This window comes from Nothobranchius furzeri, unplaced genomic scaffold, assembly GCF_043380555.1.
Source record: "Nothobranchius furzeri strain GRZ-AD unplaced genomic scaffold, NfurGRZ-RIMD1 Scf110, whole genome shotgun sequence".
Taxonomy (NCBI): domain Eukaryota; kingdom Metazoa; phylum Chordata; class Actinopteri; order Cyprinodontiformes; family Nothobranchiidae; genus Nothobranchius; species Nothobranchius furzeri.
The window spans coordinates 32,501-40,000 of record NW_027223126.1 but is presented as its reverse complement, the minus strand read 5'-3'; positions in this window follow the sequence as shown (position 1 = coordinate 40,000).

Below are 7,500 nucleotides of genomic sequence, written 5' to 3'. Positions count from 1 at the left end.
GCAGCTGATGGCGGGGTGCAGGAGCAGCAGGCAGCCTCCAGCAGCTGATGGCGGGGTGCAGGAGCTGCAACCAGCCTCCAGCTGGTGATGGCGGGGTGGAGGAGCTGCAGCCAGCCTCCAGCAGCCAGCCCCCAGCAGCTGATGGCGGGGTGGAGGAGCAGAAGCCAGCCTCCAGCAGCTGATGGTGGGGTGCAGGAGCTGCAGCCAGCCTCCAGCAGCCAGCCTCCAGCTGGTGATGGCGGGGTGGAGGAGCAGCAGCAGACAGCCTCCAGCAGCCAGCCAGCCTCCAGGAGCTGATGGCGGTGTGTGGGAGCAGCAGCCAGCCTCCAGCGTTCAGCCAGCATCCATCAGCTGATGGCGGTGTGAAGGAGCTGCAGCCAGCCTCCAGCAGGTCATGGTGGGGTGGAGGAGCAGCAGCCAGCCTCCAGCAGCTGATGGCGGGTTGCAGGAGCTGCAGCCAGCCTCCAGCAAATGATGGCGGGGTGCAGGAGCTGCAGGCAGCCTCCAGCAGCTGATGGCGGGGTGCAGGAGCAGCAGGCAGCCTCCAGCTGCTGATGACGGGGTGCAGGAGCTGCAACCAGCCTCCAGCTGGTGATGGTGGGGTGGAGGAGCTGCAGCCAGCCTCGAACAGCTGATGGCAGGGTGCAGGAGCAGCAGCCAGCCTCCAGCAGCTGATGGCGGGGCGCAGGAGCTGCAGGCAGCCTCCAGCAGCTGATGGCGGGGTGCAGGAGCAGCAGCCAGCCTCCAGCTGGTGATGGCGGGGTGAAGGAGCTGCAGCCAGCCACCAGCAGCTGATGGCGGGGTGAAGGAGCTGCAGCCAGCCACCAGCAGCTGATGGCGGGGTGGAGGAGCTGCAGCCAGCGTCCAGCAGCTGATGGTTGGGTGGTGGAGGAGCAGCAGCCAGCCTCCAGCAGCTGATGGCGGGGTGCAGGAGCAGCAGCCAGCGTCCAGCAGCTGATGGTTGGGTGGAGGAGCAGCAGCCAGCCTCCAGCAGCTGCTGGCGGGGTGCAGGAGCAGCAGCCAGCCTCCAGCAGCTGATGGCGGGGTGCAGGAGCTGCAGGCAGCCTCCAGCAGCTGATGGCGGTGTGCAGGAGCTGCAGCCAGCCTCCAGCAGCTGATGGCGGGGTGCAGGGGCTGCAGGCAGCCTCCAGCAGCTGATGGCGGGGTGCAGGAGCTGCAACCAGCCTCCAGCTGGTGATGGCGGGGTGGAGGAGCAGCAGCCAGCCTCCAGCAGCCAGCCTCCAGCTGCTGATGGCGGGGTGGAGGAACAGAAGCCTCCAGCAGCTGATGGCAGGGTGCAGGAGCAGCAGCCAGCCTCCAGCTGGTGATGGCGGGGTGGAGGAGCTGAAACCTGGGTCGGACCTGGTCTGCAGCAGGGCCCATTACCACTCAGAAGCTGATGGCAGTGTGTGTTTAGGTCCCTGCGGGGTGGATGAGCTGAAACCTGGGTCAGACTTGGTGTGCAGCAGGGCTCAGCACCCTCCAGAAGCCGATGACAGTGTGTCTTTAACTCCCTGCCTGGTGGGAGAGCTGAAAGCTGGGTCGGACCTGGTCTTTAGCAGAGCTCAGCAGCCTCCAGAAGCTGATGGCAGTGTGTGTTTCATCCCCTGCGGGGTGGGAGAGCTGAAACGTGGGTCGGACCTGGTCTGCAGCAGGGCCCATCACCATCCAGAAGCTGACGGCGGTGTGTGTTTAAGTCCCTGCGGGGTGGGAGAGCCATAACCTGGGTCGGACCTGGTCTGCAGCAGAGCTCAGCAGCCTCCAGAACCTGATGGCAGTGTGTCTTTAATCCACTGCGGGGTGCAGGAGCTGAAACCTGGGTCGGACCTGGTCTGCAGCAGGGCTCAGCAGCCAGCAGAAGGTGACGGCAGTGTGTGTTTAGTTCCCTGCGGGGTGCAGGAGCTGAAACCTGGGTCGGACCTGGTCTGCAGCAGAGCTCAGCAGCCAGCAGAAGGTGATGGCAGTGTGTGTTTAAGTCCCTGCCTGGTGGGAGAGCTGAAACCTGGGTCGGACCTGGTCTATAGAAGAGCTCAGCAGCCTCCAGAAGCTGATGGCAGTGTGTGTGTTTTGGTCCCTGCGGGGTGCAGGAGCAGGAACCCGGGTCGGACCTGGTCTATAGCGGAGCTCAGCAGCCTCCAGCAGCTGATGGCAGTGTGTGTTTAATTCCCTGCCTGGTGGGAGAGCTGTAACCCGGGTCGGACTTGGTCTGCAGCAGGGCCCATCACCATCCAGAAGCTGATGGCAGTGTGTCTTTAATTCCCTGCGGGGTGGAGGAGCAGAAACCTGGGTCGGACCTGGTCTATAGCAGAGCTCAGCAGCCTCCAGAAGCTGATGGCAGTGTGTGTTCAAGTCCCTGCGGGGTGGGAGAGCTGAAACCTGGGTCGGACCTGGTCTATAGAAGAGCTCAGCAGCCTCCAGCAGCTGATGGCAGTGTGTGTTTAAGTCCCTGCGGGGTGGGAGAGCTATATCCCGGGTCGGACCTGGTCTATAGCAGAGCTCAGCAGCCTCCAGCAGCTGATGGCAGTGTGTGTTTAAGTCCCTGCGGGGTGGGAGAGCTGAAACCTCGGTCGGACCTGGTCTATGGCAGAGCTCAGCAGCCTCCAGAAGCTGATGGCAGCGTGCCTCTAAGTCCCTGCCTGGTGGGAGAGCTGAAACCTGGGTCGGACATGGTCTGCAGCAGGGCTCGGCAGCCTCCAGCAGCTGATGGCAGTGTGTCTTTAAGTCCCTGCCTGGTGGGAGAGCTGAAACCTGGGTCGGACCTGGTCTATAGCAGAGCTCAGCAGCCTCCAGCAGCTGATGGCAGTGTGTGTTTAAGTCCCTGCCTGGTGTGAGAGCTGAAACCTGGGTCGGACCTGGTCTATAGAAGAGCTCAGCAGCCTCCAGCAGCTGATGGCAGTGTGTCTTTAAGTCACTGCCTGGTGGGAGAGCTGAAACCTGGGTCGGACCTGGTCTATAGTAGAGCTCAGCAGCCTCCAGCAGCTGATTGCAGTGTGTGTTTAAGTCCCTGCCTGGTGGGAGAGCTGATATCCGGGTCGGACCTGGTCCACAGCAGGGCCCATCACCCTCCAGAAGCTGGTGGCAGTGTGTGTTTAAGTCCCTGCGGGGTGCAGGAGCAGAAACCTGGGTGGGACCTGGTCTGCAGCAGAGCTCGGCAGCCTCCAGCAGCTGATGGCAGTGAGTGTTTAAGTCCCTGCGGGGTGGAGGAGCAGAAACCTGGGTCGGACCCGGTCTACAGCAGAGCTCAGCAGCCCCCAGAAGCTGATGGCAGTGTGTGTGTGTGTGTGTGTGTTTAAGTCTCTGCCTGGTTGGAGAGCCGATACCTGGGTCGGACCTGGTCTGCAGCAGGGCTCAGCAGCCTCCAGAAGCTGATGGCAGTGTGTCTTTCATTCCCTGCGGGGTGCAGGAGCAGAAACCTGGGTCGGACCTGGTCTATAGCGGAGCTCAGCAGCCTCCAGCAGCTGATGGCAGTGTGTGTGTTAAAGACCCTGCGGGGTGGGAGAGCTGAAACCTGGGTCGGACCTGGTCTGCAGCAGGGCTCAGCAGCCCCCAGAAGCTGATGGCTGTGTGTGTTTAAGTCCCTGCGGGGTGGGAGAGCTGAAACCTGGGTCGGACCTGGCCCGCAGCAGGGCCCATCACCCTCCAGAAGCTGATGGCGGTGTGGGTTTAAGTCCCTGCGGGGTTGAGGAGCTGAAACCTGGGTCGGACCTGGTCTGCAGCAGGGCCCATCACCATCCAGAAGCTGATGGCTGTGTGTGTTTAAGTCCCAGGGGGGTGGGAGAGCCATAACCTGGGTCGGACCTGGTCTGCAGCAGGGCTCAGCAGCCTCCAGTTGCAGATGGCAGTGTGTGTTTAGTTCCCTGCGGGGTGCAGGAGCTGAAACCTGGGTCGGACCTGGTCTATAGCAGAGCTCAGCAGCCTCCAGAAGCTGATGGCAGTGTGTCTTCAATTCCCTGCGGGGTGCAGGAGCTGATACCTGGGTCGGACCTGGTCTGCAGCAGGGCCCATCACCATCCAGACGCTGATGGCAGTGTGTGTTTAAGTCCTAGTGGGCTGCAGGAGCTGAAACCTGGGTCGGACCTGCTCTATAGTAGAGCTCAGCAGCCTCCAGAAGCTGATGGCAGTGTGTCTTTAAGTCCCTGCGGGGTGGGATAGCTGAAACCTGGGTCGGACCTGGTCTGCAGCAGGGCCCATCACCATCCAGACGCTGATGGCAGTGTGTGTTTAAGTCCTAGTGGGCTGCAGGAGCTGAAACCTGGGTCGGACCTGCTCTATAGTAGAGCTCAGCAGCCTCCAGAAGCTGATGGCAGTGTGTCTTTAAGTCCCTGCGGGGTGGGATAGCTGAAACCTGGGTCGGACCTGGTCTGCAGCAGGGCCCATCACCCTCCAGAAGCTGTTGGCAGTGTGTCTTCCATTCCTAGTGGGGCAGGGGAGCAAAGACCTGGGCAGAGGAGCGCCTGTCTGCATCCGATCCGGCCCCTCAGCAGCCCGCCGTGAGCCTTAGAGAACCCCCCCCCCCCCCCAGCGGGCTCCAGGAACCGGGCCCTGCGTCGGACCCAGCTCAGTAAGGCCCTCCCTCGGGCCCTGCAGCAGGTGGCCCCGTCTATGCAGTCGAAAACCCCGCGAAAATCGGTGTAGAAACGCCCGAGAGGCGTGGTGCGGTTCCCCCGGCCGGTACCGGGTCCGGACCGGTCCGGAAGTCCACCCAGAACACTGCCTGGGGCTTCTGGGCGGCTCCCCAGGCGCAGGCAGTCGAAAACCGCGTGAAAATCGGTTCAGAATTGACAAAACGGCGACCTCGTCGCTCCAAAAACTAAGTCCAAACTAAGCCTTTCGCTTATCGCTTAACGCTTAAGGCGGTCGGCCTTATGGCCAGTAAATGAAAAGTGCCTGCGCCCCTGGAGGTTTTGGAAGGTGCGAGCGATGACCATGCTCGGGTTAGTAGGTGAGGCCATCGGAAAACCAGCGTGAGTTGGCGGGTTTGGGTGGCAATCTATTCCAGGCAGAGTCGACTATCTCTGGGCATCAATTTTGGGATTTTTCCGGCTCTGGTTCTGGGAGAAACGCAGGGGCAAAGTGCACGAGCCGCGGCCGATTTTGGTGGCCTGTCCCTGGGCACAAAGTCTGAGGAGTGTGGGCCTGGTTCTCCGAAAAATACCAGTCTGCTGGAGCTCACTCCCATGGCTCCAGGGGGCACGGCACACCCCCCGGTAGCCGACCAAAGTGCTCTACTCGGGCCAGACTCGGACCCACGACCCGGGGTGAGAACCACAACTACTGGTCATCCTTTTGACCTCCAGGGGGCGCGGCAGAGCCTCCCCAGTCCGACGCAAGTGCCCCACTTGGGCCATACTCAGACCCACGGCCCGGGGCGAGAACCACAACTACTGGTCATCCTTTAGACCTCCAGGGGGCCCGGCACAGCCTCCCTAGACCGACACAAGTGCTCCACTTGGGCTGTACTCTGACCCAAGTCCCGGTGCGAGAACCACAACTACTGGTCATCCTTTAGACCTCCAGGGGGCCCGGCACAGCCTCCCTAGGCCGACACAAGTGCTCCACTTGGGCTATACTCTGACCCAAGTCCCGGGGCGAGAACCACAACTACTGGTCATCCTTTTGACCTCATGGTCATCCTTTAGATCTCCAGGGGGCCCGGCACAGCCTCCCTAGGCCGACACAAGTGCTCCACTTGGGCTATACTCTGACCCAAGTCCCGGGGCGAGAACCACAACTACTGGTCATCCTTTAGACCTCCAGGGGGCACGGCACACCCCCCGGTAGCCGACCAAAGTGCTCTACTCGGGCCAGACTCGGACCCACGACCCGGGGTGAGAACCACAACTACTGGTCATCCTTTAGACCTCCAGGGGGCCCGGCACAGCCTCCCTAGTCCGACACAAGTGCTCCACTTGGGCTATACTCTGACCCAAGTCCCGGGGCGAGAACCACAACTACTGGTCATCCTTTAGACCTCCAGGGGGACCGGCACAGCCTCCCTAGACCGACACAAGTGCACCACTTGGACCATACTCTGACCCAAGTCCCGGGGCGAGAACCACAACTACTGGTCATCCTTTTGACCTCATGGTCATCCTTTAGACCTCAAGGGGGCACGGCAGAGCCTCCCTAGTCCGACACAAGTGTCCCACTTGGGCTATACTATGACCCAAGTCCCGGGGCGAGAACCACAACTACTGGTCATCCTTTAGACCTCAAGGGGGCACGGCAGAGCCTCCCTAGTCCGACACAAGTGTCCCACTTGGGCCATACTCAGACCCACGGCCCGGGGCGAGAACCACAACTACTGGTCATCCTTTAGACCTCCAGGGGGCCCGGCACAGCCTCCCTAGTCCGACGCAAGTGCTCCACTTGGGCTGTACTCTGACCCAAGTCCCGGGGCGAGAACCACAACTAATGGTCATCCTTTAGACCTCCAGGGGGCACGGCACAGCCTCCCTAGTCCGACACAAGTGCTCCACTTGGGCTATACTCTGACCCAAGTCCCGGGGCGAGAACCACAACTACTGGTCATCCTTTAGACCTCCAGGGGGCACGGCAGAGCCTCCCTAGTCCGACACAAGTGTCCCACTTGGGCTATTCTCTGACCCAAGTCCCGGGGCGAGAACCACAACTACTGGTCATCCTTTAGACCTCCAGGGGGCACGACACAGCCTCCCTAGTCCGACCCAAGTGCTCCACTTGGGCTATACTATGACCCAAGTCCCGGGGCGAGAACCACAACTACTGGTCATCCTTTAGACCTCCAGGGGGCACGGCACAGCCTCCCTAGTCCGACACAAGTGCTCCACTTGGGCTATACTCTGACCCAAGTCCCGGGGCGAGAACCACAACTACTGGTCATCCTTTAGACCTCCAGGGGGCACGGCACAGCCTCCCTAGTCCGACACAAGTGCTCCACTTGGGCTATACTCTGACCCAAGTCCCGGGGCGAGAACCACAACTACTGGTCATCCTTTTGACCTCATGGTCATCCTTTAGACCTCCAGGGGGCCCGGCACAGCCTCCCTAGGCCGACACAAGTGCTCCACTTGGGCTATACTCTGACCCAAGTCCCGGGGCGAGAACCACAACTACTGGTCATCCTTTAGACCTCCAGGGGGCACGGCACAGCCTCCCTAGTCCGACACAAGTGCTCCACTTGGGCTATACTCTGACCCAAGTCCCGGGGCGAGAACCACAACTACTGGTCATCCTTTTGACCTCATGGTCATCCTTTAGACCTCCAGGGGGCCCGGCACAGCCTCCCTAGACCGACACAAGTGCTCCACTTGGGCTGTACTCTGACCCAAGTCCCGGTGCGAGAACCACAACTACTGGTCATCCTTTAGACCTCCAGGGGGCCCGGCACAGCCTCCCTAGGCCGACACAAGTGCTCCACTTGGGCTATACTCTGACCCAAGTCCCGGGGCGAGAACCACAACTACTGGTCATCCTTTTGACCTCATGGTCATCCTTTAGATCTCCAGGGGGCCCGGCACA